The following is a 12,389-nucleotide window of genomic DNA, read 5'->3' as shown; positions in this document are numbered from 1 at the left end:
TAGATTTGCTCACTTTGGCATGAGAAGAAACTACTGTGGATGTGTGTGTTGAATGAGAAATGTGTTTCTTTAGCTCAAACGTTTTGTTCCATTTTTAGCAACAAGAAATAATTTCTCCTGACAGATTATACCTGAGATAAAATGGAATTGTTATGAGGAAAACTTTCCCATAGCTGTATATATACCTAAAACATATTTATCAGTGAAAAGGCTGCTTTAAAAATGTTATACACGGTATTTTCATTTTCATTAATTGCTTTAGTGTGGAAGTAATTCACTAGGAAGCATATGAGATGTTCTCTCTCCCAAGACTCTTTTAATTTTATGGAAAGCCACATACAATGTTTTACAAAAATTATATTTTTTTAAATTTAGGAGAGAAAAAAAGGTTTTTTCATGTCTGTTTTACCACTTGACAGTATTTTGACTGCCTAGAAGCTTTGAATATCCTGTGTATGTTGGCTAATTTTCCAGCTTATAAGTCTGATCCTTCCCAAGGTAGAAGCCAGAAATTAAGTTCTCAACCTCTCTTAGAGTTGGGATAGAGGCACGTGACTTACATGTTACCAATTAAGTATATACATGCCAGTTTTTGACTATAAAACTACAAATTGAAGAAACAGATATCATGCCCGCTCCACTTCTGTTCTGGTGGTTTCACATCTATCCAGTTTCTGAAGACCTCACCAGCAAAAATTTTAGTGTTATTAGCCAAAATCCAGTGTGTTGTCTGTTGCCAAGGGTTACTGAAGCAGTTATGAAGTGTGATTTTGATTTTCTTCTTTGATTCATAGCCTGGTTTTCTGTCTGATCTTCAAGATTGCTTGAGAGAGAAGAATGAGAATTTCATTGAGTATATAATTATTTATTTTATACATCTTACTTTTTTTTACTGTATTCAGAGTAAACATATTCCCATTCACTAAATCACTTGTGAATATATAATTTTAAATAACTGCACAGTATTTCCCATTTTACCTTTCAAATCTGTGTTTCATCTTTTTCACACTGCTTTCTTTCTGGAGCTAATCTGTGTATATGAAATAAAACAGCTCCTTAGATCTCTGGTTTCAGGTGGGTTTGGACAATGGGGAACTAGGGTAAAATAGCAGAGAAAGGAGGAGGCCTGAAGTCAGGCATTTGTATTCACCTTGTTCCTTCTTACTGGATTAACTCTGATTGGCTGCTGCTCTCAAGGAGAGTCACTTTTCATCCAGATTTTGTTAATTACTCCTTATCCACTCCAGCCCAGACATTGCATTCCTTATGATTTCTTGTCACACACTTAGATCCTCTTCAAATAGCTTACATTTGTGACAATTATGTGTTTTCTTTAGGGTCTCTGACTGGAGCAATATTCCATTGTAGAAATATATCATAATGTATGTCACTATTTTCCTAGTGCTTTACATTTAGGATTCTCTTGATTATTTTAAATCTAAACATTGCTGTAATTAGATACTAATATATAATTCTGATGGTTGTCTCTACTTATTTCTCAATTATATTTTCTAATTGCTGCTACGCAGAGACTCTGACTTTTTTTTTAGTATGGATCTCTTACATTCACCTACATTGCTAAAATCTAATTAGCTGTAATAGTTTAGCTGTAGAATTTCCTGAATTTTTATGGAGACAATCCTATCAGCTGTAATTAAAATTTTGCGTCTTTCTTCCTAATATATCTACTTTCCATTTATGTTTCATATCTTATTGCATTGTCTGGGAAATTTAGTAACATGTTGATTATACTGTTTTATTTTAAGTTAAATTGTACATCTTTATGGGGCACATGTGCTATTTTGATAAACATACAATGCATAATGATCAAATCAGGGTATTTAGGATATCTATAAGCTCAAACATTCACCATTTCTTTGTGTTGGGTACATTTCAAATCTTCTAGCGATTTTGAAATATACAACATATTATTGTTAATTATAGCCACCTTGCTTATTCCTTATATCTAACTGTATTTTGTATCAATTAGCCAATCTCTCTATACTCCCCTACTCCAAGCTGTTTTAATGGGCATATTTTCTTCCTGATTTCAAAGAGACTGCTTCTTAATTTTACCACTAAATATAAGCCATTGCTTTAGCATACATTTCTAGATGTTGAATTATTCAAACGGTGTAAATATTTTAAAGCTCTTTGGAATATATTATGAAATTTCTCTCCAGAAAATTACAACATTTTATACCATCACCAATAGTTCCTGACAGTGCCTTGACCCACATAACCTTGCCAGCATTAGCTGTGAATTAGATATATTTTGTTATTTGTAACTAGATTACCTTTCTCTGCTTCACGGCCACACTTGAACCCTAATTTACCACAAGAAAAACAATAACAAAAAGTAGGAATAAGATTCTGCTGAGAATTGATCGAGACTATTGCCCTTGTCGTTAGCTGACAGCATATCCCATGTGCTTTATTTATTTATTTATTTATTTATTTATTTATTTATTAATGTTTGAGACAGCGTCTCTCTCTGTTGCCCAGGCTGGAGTGCGGTGGTGCTGTCATAGCTCACTGCAGCCTCATCTCCCAGGCTTAGGCGATCCTCCTGCCTCAGCCTCCCAAAGTGCTGAGATTACAGGTGTAAGGGACTGCGCCTGGCCTCTATTTACTTTAAAATAAAGACAAATATTTTTATTTTCTAAATTTACAAAATCAGATTTTATACGTTAAAATATTTCTAAAGCATTTTAATCATTGGGAACATTTTTTTCTTTCACATAAAGGCCCTTAAAATTTAGAAACCACCCCTAAGCTTAGGGGTATTGTTTTTCTCTAACATAAACACTAGATACTTTAAGAAAATAAAATGAGAAAACCAATTTCACTCTACCTAATACACACAGTTTTCTAAAGTGAGATGTTTGTCCCCTAGCTGCATAAATGTAAGTCATAAAAAATATTAAGTGTTGACAGTTTTACTCCACCTGAAATTTACATTAGGTAATCCCTGGGCTATAGAAGGTACAATGTCTATGACAGAGCACATTAAAAACATAGATATAAAACATATACCTGCCTTTTGTCTCAGAAGGCTGCATGACTTTTATCTCATCCCATAAATAATGGAGGCATCAGCACATTTATCTGCACACAATAACAAATCCCATCCTCTTGGTAATTGTAAAAACACTGAAGCCTGTTATTGACCTTGTGCAAAATATAGTCGTGGGATAGAAAGACAAAGAAACTTTTTGTCTGTCTATATCCACGTCTAAAGCCCCATCACACACTTTGAAAACCATTAAACTAAAAGTCAATGATGTGAAAAGGAGGAGGAAAAATATATTATTGAATAAAGCAAAATAGACAAGTTAAATCAAAAGATGCATCCATCCATACCATGTCACTCAATGTCCCTATTTTCTTTGCTGAAGTTTCTGAGATATTTGCATTAAAAGAAGGCTGAAATCTTCAGATCTCAAAGCTCTGACTCATAGTGTTAGTTCTCAAATTTTTTTTAATTCTCACATTCTTCTACTGTGCTTACGTATTTTGTAAATGGATAGTCTGTGGATATGTTTTTAAGGTACCTTTCCTATATTGTTAGAGTACACATTTTCTCACGGAATTACAGTGAAAATGGTTAGCAGCTATTTACTGATCACCATTTGCAAATATTTATATCCACATCCTAATCTCTGCCAGTTTCCCTGGGCTGGGCTCAAGAACTACAATGCTCTGCATTGCCCTGTGCATTACAACTAGATGGCATGATAAATGATAAGTCATGAGTTCCTCCAATGAGCAACACACAGTAATTATCATAATAGTTCAGAGAAGGGAGAGACAAAGGCAGACAAAGGCAAGCCACAGCAGTGACAAGAAGTCCCTTAAGAAAGGTAGGTTTTAGTGGAATCTTCAAGGATGAGGTTGAATTGATGGAAAAGACAACAGAAATATTTCACAATGGCCAAGAAAGATGTGCATTATTGTTTTAGTCCATTTTCACACTGCTATAAAGAAATACCCAAGATTGGGTAATTTACAAAGGAAAGAGGTTTGATTGACTCACAGTTCCACATGGCTGAGGAGACCTCAGGAAACATACAATCATGGTGGAATGCAAAGGGGTAAGCACGCACATTCTTCACAATGCAGCAGGAGATAGAGAAACGAAGGAGGAAGTTCCAAACACTTATAAGACCATCAGATCTCGACAGAACTCACTCACTCTCATGAGAACAGCATGGGGGAAACTGACCCCATGATCCAATCATCTCCCTCCCTCAAGACATGGGGATTACAGGTCCCTCCCTCCCTTAAAATGTGGGAATTATAATTTGAGATGAGATTTGTGTGGGAACACAGAGCCAAATCATATCATTCTTCCCCTGGCCCCTCCGAAATCTCCTGTTTTTTTTCACATTTTAAAACCAACCATTCCTTCCCAACAGTACCCAAAGTCTTAACTCATCCCAACATTAACTCAAAAGTCCAATTCCAAAGTCTCATCTGTGACAAGGCAAGTCCCTTTCACTTATGAGCCAGTAAAATAAAAAACAAGTTAGTTCCTCCCAAGATACAATGGGGGCACAGGCATTGGATAAACACACTCATCCAAATGGGAGAAATTGGGCAAAACAAAGGGGCTACAGGCCCCATGCAAGTCTGAAATCCCACAGGGCATTTCATTAAATCTTCAAGCTGCAAAATGAACTCCTTTGACTCCATGTCTCACATTTGGGGTATGCTGATGCAAGGGGTAGGCTCCCATGGCCTTGGGCAGCTCCTTCACAGGCTGCCATTGAGTGTCTGTGGATTTTCCACGTGCACAGTACAAGGTGTCAGTGGATCTACCATTCAGGGATCTGGAAGATGGTGGCCTGCTACCCACAGCTCCACTAGAACCCCAGTGACGACTCTGTGTGGGGGCTCCAACTCCACATTTCCCTCCCACGCTGTCCTAGCAGAGGTTCTCCATGAGGGCTCTGCCTCTGTAGCAGACATCTACCTGTATGTCCAGGCATTTCCATACATCCTCTGAAATCTAGGCAGTGGTTCTGAAACCTCAATTCTTCCCTTCTGACATTAGTGGAAGCTGCCAAGGCTTCCATATGTTGGAAACAATGGCCCAAGCTGTATCTTGGACCATTTTAGCCACACCTGGATGCAGTGCACCAAGTCCCAAGACTGCACAAAGCAGCAAGGCCCTGGGCCAAGCCCATGAAACCATTTTTTCCTCCTAGGCCTCCAAGATCTCTAACATGCCTTGGAGATATTTTCCCCATTGTTTTGGTGAGTAATATTAGGCTTCTTATTACTTATGCAAATTTCCGCAGCTGGCTTGAATTTCTCCCCAGAAAATGGGGTTTTCTTTTCTATCACGTCATCAGGCTGCAAATTTTCCAAACTTTTATGCTCTGCTTCCCTTTTAAACATAAGTTCCAATTTCAGATTATCTCTCTCAAGTTCAAAGTTCCAAAGATCTCTAAGGCAGGGGAAAAATGCTGTCAGTCTCTTTGCTAAAGTGTAGCAAGAGTAATCTCGGCTCCAGTTCCCAAGAAGCTCCTCATCTTCATCTGAGACTACCTCAGCCTGGACTTCATTTTCCACATCATTATCAGCATTTGGGTCAAAACCATTCAACAAGTCTCTAGGAAGTTCCAAACTTTCCTACATTGTCCTCTCTTCTTCTGGGCCCTCCAAATTGTTCCAACCTCTGCCTGTTACCCAGTTCCAAAATTGCTTCCACATTTTCAGGTTATCTTTGTATAAGTACCCAACTCCTTGTACCAATTTACTGTATTAGTCCATTCTCAAGCTGCTATAAAGAAATACCAGAGACTGGGTAATTTATAAAGCAAAACATTTTAATTGACTCGCAGTTCCACGTGGCTTGTTGGAGGGGCTCAGGAAACTTATAATCATGAGGCAAAGCAAAAGGGAAACAAACATTTTCTTCACAAGGCAGCAGGAGAGACAGAAATGAAGGAGGAACTTCCAAACACTTATAAAACTATCAGAGCTCATGAGAACTCACCATCACAAAACAGCATGAGGGAAAGTTCCTCCATGATCCAATTACCTCCCTCTTTTGACACATTTAGATTACAGATGCAATTTGAGATGAGATTTGGGTGGGGACACAGTGCCAAACCATATCAGGTACCATTAGGGAGATGTTTATGAATCTAATATGTATTCAAAAGACAAGATAATGGATTTACTTGGAGGAAAAAGGGATGTGAGTTAGGATAGGGAGCATAGTAAACAATTATTAAAAGTCTTCAAATATAGGCTAAATAGTTTAAACTTGATTTGAGAGCTGAAGGTCACCAAATATTTGGAATAAGAGCCTCAACTTGCATTCCATAGCGGATACCACAATTTGATCAAAGCTCTTCGTCTCCCTGAAGCCAGGTAGAACCTAAGACTACTTAATTGTTGACGTAAACTATCAAAATTGACTCATAATGTTAATCCCTTTTGCCATGCTGGATATAGGTAACCATTTTGAGCCATAAAGGAACAGAAGAACACAGTTTTAAAGAATGACCCAGGGTGAAGCCCAGTTAATTAAAATGTTTATGAAATAATCCAGACAATGGATCCTGAGAACATTTAAATTAAAAGGGCAGGATCTAATGGCAGACATGCTGAAAGATGAAGCAGAGACAGAGGATTCACTTATACCAGGCTAAAGAAAAATCCTTTCATTTAGCTAAAATAAATAATTCAGCTTCAAGCTATTCAATAAACATTTATTAGCAATCTAATATATGATAGTATAGCGCTAAAGCATTTACAAACTTTATCTGAATTAATTCTTGTAAAATTAGTATTGATTTTCTGTTTCATTGAGATCATCATGTCTTTTGCGGGAACATGCGTGGAGCTGGAGGCTATTGTACTTAGCAAACGAACGCAGGAACAGAAAACCAAATACCACGTGTTCTCACTTAAAAGTGAGAGCTAAATGATGAGAATTTATGAACACAAAGAAGGAAATAACAGACACTGGTGTCTACTTGAGGCAGGAGAGTGTGAAGAGGAAGAGGAGCAAAAAAGATAACTATTGGGTACTGGGCTTAATACCTGGGTAATGAAATAATATGTACAACAAACCCCCGTGACACTTGTTTATCTATATAAAAAATCTTCACATGTACCCCCAACCTAAAATAAATTTTTTAAATCAGGAATGGCTCAGAGAAATTATGAAACTTGTTCAAGATCCCATATCCTTTCAGCTCTATCACACTTCTGAGACGAGATGAAACATGAAAAAAATTACAGCCTAGTTGAATTTACATTTAAAAATATTTACTAGAAATTATACCATAATTAGAAGCTAGCACTACAGCAAGTTTAGCATGAAATGAATATTTTATTACTTTTTATTTTGAGAGTTAAAATTGTTCTTAGACTCTAAATAGAAAAAAATCTGTTAAACTTGATAGCAACAAACTTGCTGACATCAAACTTTATTTTTAAGACTAATACAGGATTAAAAAAATACCAACTTTATTTAATACACAGGAGTGGGATATATCAAAGGGAATGATGCAAATTACTTGCAGAGTCCTTTTTAATTTCTATGGTGACACTTATTTGGATGATTCAGAAAAAAAATTGAGAATTTTTAGTTGGGTATTTTTGTTATTGTTTTTGTTTTTGTTATTTTAAGTAATTGAGTTAATATTATATATTTTATCAAACAATTGTCAATTCTTCAATTCACGGTGCCTGAAAATGTGCTCAATAAATATTAACTGACAAGGCAAGACATTGGGCCATAGATAGTATTCATTTTTCTAGCGAAGATAATTATCCAAGCAGCCAAGTGTCATTTCTTTTTTCAAAATTCTACCGTGTCTCATTATTTACTCAAAGTAATTGCCCAAATCCTTACTAGGAAGGAACTCCAAGGTCTGACTCCACGCCCACCCTCAACCTTTCCCTGACCTTATCTCCATCTTCTGTATCCCTCAGTCTCTTCAGTCCAGTCACAATGGCCTGCCTATCGTACTCAAAAGCCCACATCAGCTTGTTCTTTATGGTTTTCTTTTCCTATTATCTCTTCCTGAAAGTTCTTCCCACCTTATTTCCTCCTACAAGTCTTCACTCAAATCTCATCTTATCAACGAGTCCTATGAAAAGCACTCTATTTAATTTTCCAACCAGCTGCCACCTGACACTTCAATTCCTTTTCCCTTGTTTTCCTTCAATTTTTTCTGCAGCACTTACCACTTTTTAACATATGTTGTTTACTCAATAATTACATTTATTTGTTATTTTCTCATTATAATTACAAGTTCAATGAAAGCAGAAACCTTGTCATTCTTGATTGCTGCTATATCCCAAGCAGCTACAACAAGCTATGTAGTCAATAGTTTCTGAAAGAATGAATGAATAAATAATAATGATAAATAACAATGGTTAATGCTATCTGAGAGCATTTATTTGCCAAGAACATTAAGTGTTAAACTACCTACTAGTATGATCACATTTTTTTTCATTTAAGCCTCATAACAATTGTTTAAGGGGATAAGAATTTATAGTAAGTAATAGGCTACAGGTTTCCTAACCATAACTGGTCATCTAACCCAAGTCTCCAGACTCTTGCTTCATATTGCTATGGCTGAAACATAGAGAAAAACATGTTTACTCTGATTATAGTTAAGACATACCAGCATCCAACAATGAAGTCATAGCACATGGAATGTATTCACTGCAGAAGAAAAAATTCTTTTGTGAAGCATGTTGGAATTTGATCAAAAATCTAAATTTTGATTCAAGATTGAAATTAATATGCTACAGCAATACTTCTAAGAAAACAAAAAAAACTTCCTAAATAATTTGTTGTTCTATTAGGGGCAAATTATGATTGGATTTATAAACTAAAAAATTTTTCAAAGACATATGTAACTAATTTATATGTAACTAATTTTACACTCAAGTTGTACAATTATTTTTTGTAATACCTCTATTATACTAAAGTAAATTACACTTTAATTCAAAAATATTTCAATGATTAAATATTTTGAAGTTTCATTTTGGATACCTATATAGCTTTTCTGTCATTTACTAATATATTATAACCTTCTTTTTGCATTGCTGAAATCAGATGTCAGAGGTCACTTAAGAAGGCTTTAAACATGCCAACCACATGCATTAGATTCCAGTAAGCTTAGAATCCCTATACTTCTTCAACTGCCTAATTATAATCAAGTATTTTCAAATGCAATCTTATTTTGAACACACCTGAAGATGAAATTGTAGCAAATAAGAAAAATTCTCCAACTTATCAAAATCTCTACCTATAAAATTTTCTCTGTAAAAGCAAATGAAAACAACTAGGAAAATGTATATTTTAATTCAGCGCAACTGTAGCTGTGACAAAATGGAAAATGGCTCCCCTGTGAAAGGCAATCTCTTTGTTAAAGTGCTGACACGCCAAAGATAAGTTACTTATTGTTCTTTTACATTAAAAAAATAATTATTTCAAGGAAATAAAAACAAGGTAAAGAGTTAGGCTGCATTACATAAAACCAACGAAGACAAAGATACTTTACAAAACCATGTGTGTTCTATGGTATTCATTAAAGCAAAAGCACTGGGTTTCCTGTTTTGATAACTCAGGACATTTATTATTGCAGTTTGGAAGGCTACTCCTTTACTTACATAAGGAGGGTGTGCCATCATAAGAACACTTTGGGTAGACTGCTAACAGGACCACTTTTCTTCATGTATCTTTTTTCTCATTTTAAAACACTGTGGTAAAATATACATAGTATAAAAATTTTAATGGTACAATTCAGTTAAGTATATTCACATTGTTGTACAACCATCTTTTTTTTTCCTTTATACCTACAAATAAAACATTGTCATTCTACCTGCTTTATCAAATCTTGTTCATCCAAGTCACACATTAAGGAACAGATTAGGGTTGGGAAGAAATTTCTTAGGAAGTTCCAGGACTTCCTAATTTATGTTTCCCAAGTGAAGTGCATAATACAAGACCATTGAGGGGCCTGGGAATTCAGACCCCTTTTCCTGTTTCTAATAATAGCTGTCATTTTGTTTTGTTTTGCCTTGTTTCTGTAAATTTATGTCTACCTCATGACCATATCCCAAAGTACGTTCCTTGGAGCATCAATTGTAGGGGTGTCCATAGGTGTTACCCAGAAAAGGAGTATATGATCAAACAAATTTATACCCACTCGATTAAACGTGTGTCCTTTCTGCAGAGTTTCTTAGAACTTCTCATACACTGTGGGCATTGTGGCTGTCTAAGTCAGACGGGTGGCCTGCAGGTTTCACAAAGATCTTGGACCACCGAATTCTGTTATTGCTTGAGAATATTTTAAAACTATTTTGCAAAGGAGTACACCTTGGAAAACATGAGATAACAGTTCTATACCTCTGTCATTTTCATTATTAAAGTATTTTTTGGCATGAAAAACTTCTTTTTAAAGAAAACATGTGGTTTGATGTTTCATCATCTTGGAACCTTCTGTCACTTTCCATATCCACCACCTTGTGCTAAACTGTCCACCTGTTCACTGCAAAACTCCTCACCTTTTTGCCATTTGTTCACTCTGCCCAGTATTTTTACTTACAAAGTTTTACCTCCTTTCACAAGAGGTTATGTCAGGAAATATACAATCGAAGTGAGAAGGAGAAATAAATTCATTACGTAAGTCTTAAAGGAAAAAACAGAAAATCCAAAGCATACTGAAAGAAAGCCTTGCAAGAGAGGAGGCTCAAGAGCTTTATGTCATAGCAGGACACCAAGAAAGTCCTAAGAAGGCCATATCAGAATGCCCTCTGCCAACTTTCAACCCCAGGATCAACACTTCACATGCATTAGCAGAGAGAGATAAGTCAATGCTTTTCATGTTTGGTGCTGTATCTGTTTTGTCCCCTACCCCAACCCCAATCCACCACTGCTTTGAAGAACAGGTTGACCTCTCCAGATTCTGGGAGGAGGTCAGTGTATTCGGTCTGCTCTGACTGTGGATGAGGACAGGTCCCAGACTCCAGCCAGTGCCTACTAGTTAGAGCAGAGCACAGCAGCTACCCAGCATGGCCTACTTAAAATTGCTGGTCTCCGTATTAAATTTTGGTCTCCTGCGAAATCAATATTGAGGCACCAACATTTAATAAAAAGGTTCCGGGCATTTTTAGCAATATTTATTTACAGTTTGTGCTCTGATAGGCAATGAACCAACTCCATCAGCATTGGGAAGGCTTTCATTTTGTGAAAAAAAGTCAAAGGTATTTGTACATGGATACTAGGATCAACAATCTCTTTAGCCAGGACTTCCAAAACAAAGCCCCTGCAAGTGCCAATCTAAGCCCATGGGAGTGTTGGAAAATGGGGAAAATGCCTTCTTTAGATAATCGTGGTGGTGGTTGGTCAATATCTTAATTGTTGAGACCATTTGCCCTATGAAAGGCAGGAGGCTGGTAGTGGGAATTTTCTGAGTTCATTTTTTTCCTCAGATCTTCTCATTTCCCTGAAAATTGCTAAAGTATGGTTTTTGGCTCCTGCAGGGTTCTCTCTCTCTCTCTGTCTCTTCCCCACTGACTCCCTCCTTGCCTTACTCCCTCTTTTCTGCTTGCTAATCCCCCCTCATAGTTTCAACAAGAAGCACAGTCACCACACTAACTTCTGCAGGAATCCAGGAAAACAAGCTGTCTAAAGGCAACATCTGCCTCTGACCCTATAAGATAGTCCTCACCACAGATACATGTTATGGGTTGAATTGTGTCCCTCAAAAAGATATGTTGAAGTCCTAACCTTTGGTGCCTGTAAAGAGGACCTTATTTGGAAATAAGCTGTTTGCAGAAGTAATCCAGCTATAATGAGGTCATACTGGATTAGGGTGAGCCCTAAATCCAATAACTGGTGTCCTTATAAGGAGAGGGAGAGATTTAGAGGTACAGCTTAGACACAGAGGGGAAATGTTCATGTGAAAACAGGGAAAGAAATCAGAATGATGAAACTATAATCCAAGGAACATCAGAGCTTGGTGGCAATCTCTGGAAGCCATGAAGAGTCAGGGCAGATTCTTCCCTAGAGCCTTCAGGGGAAGCGTGGCTCTGCTAACACCTTAATTCCAAAGTTCTAGCCTCTGGAACTGTGAGAAAATAGAGTTGTGTTGTTTTTTGTTTTAAGCCATGCACTTTGTGGTAATTTGTTACAGTAGTCCTAGGGAACCACTACAAGTGAGTACAAAGGTCTAGCTGTTTGCATGGGAAAAGGAAGATCTCATATGGGAAAAATAAAACTGAGATTAACATCCTAATAACTTACCTGGCACACAAGGAAATCCAACCAGGAGGAGAATAGCATTGAACAGGCTATTAGTAACTGTTGTTCATTCATTGTACAAATACATATGGAATGCTTCTCTGAG

Source organism: Gorilla gorilla, chromosome 2, assembly GCF_029281585.2.
Source record: "Gorilla gorilla gorilla isolate KB3781 chromosome 2, NHGRI_mGorGor1-v2.1_pri, whole genome shotgun sequence".
NCBI lineage: Eukaryota > Metazoa > Chordata > Mammalia > Primates > Hominidae > Gorilla > Gorilla gorilla.
This window is presented reverse-complemented; position numbering follows the sequence as displayed.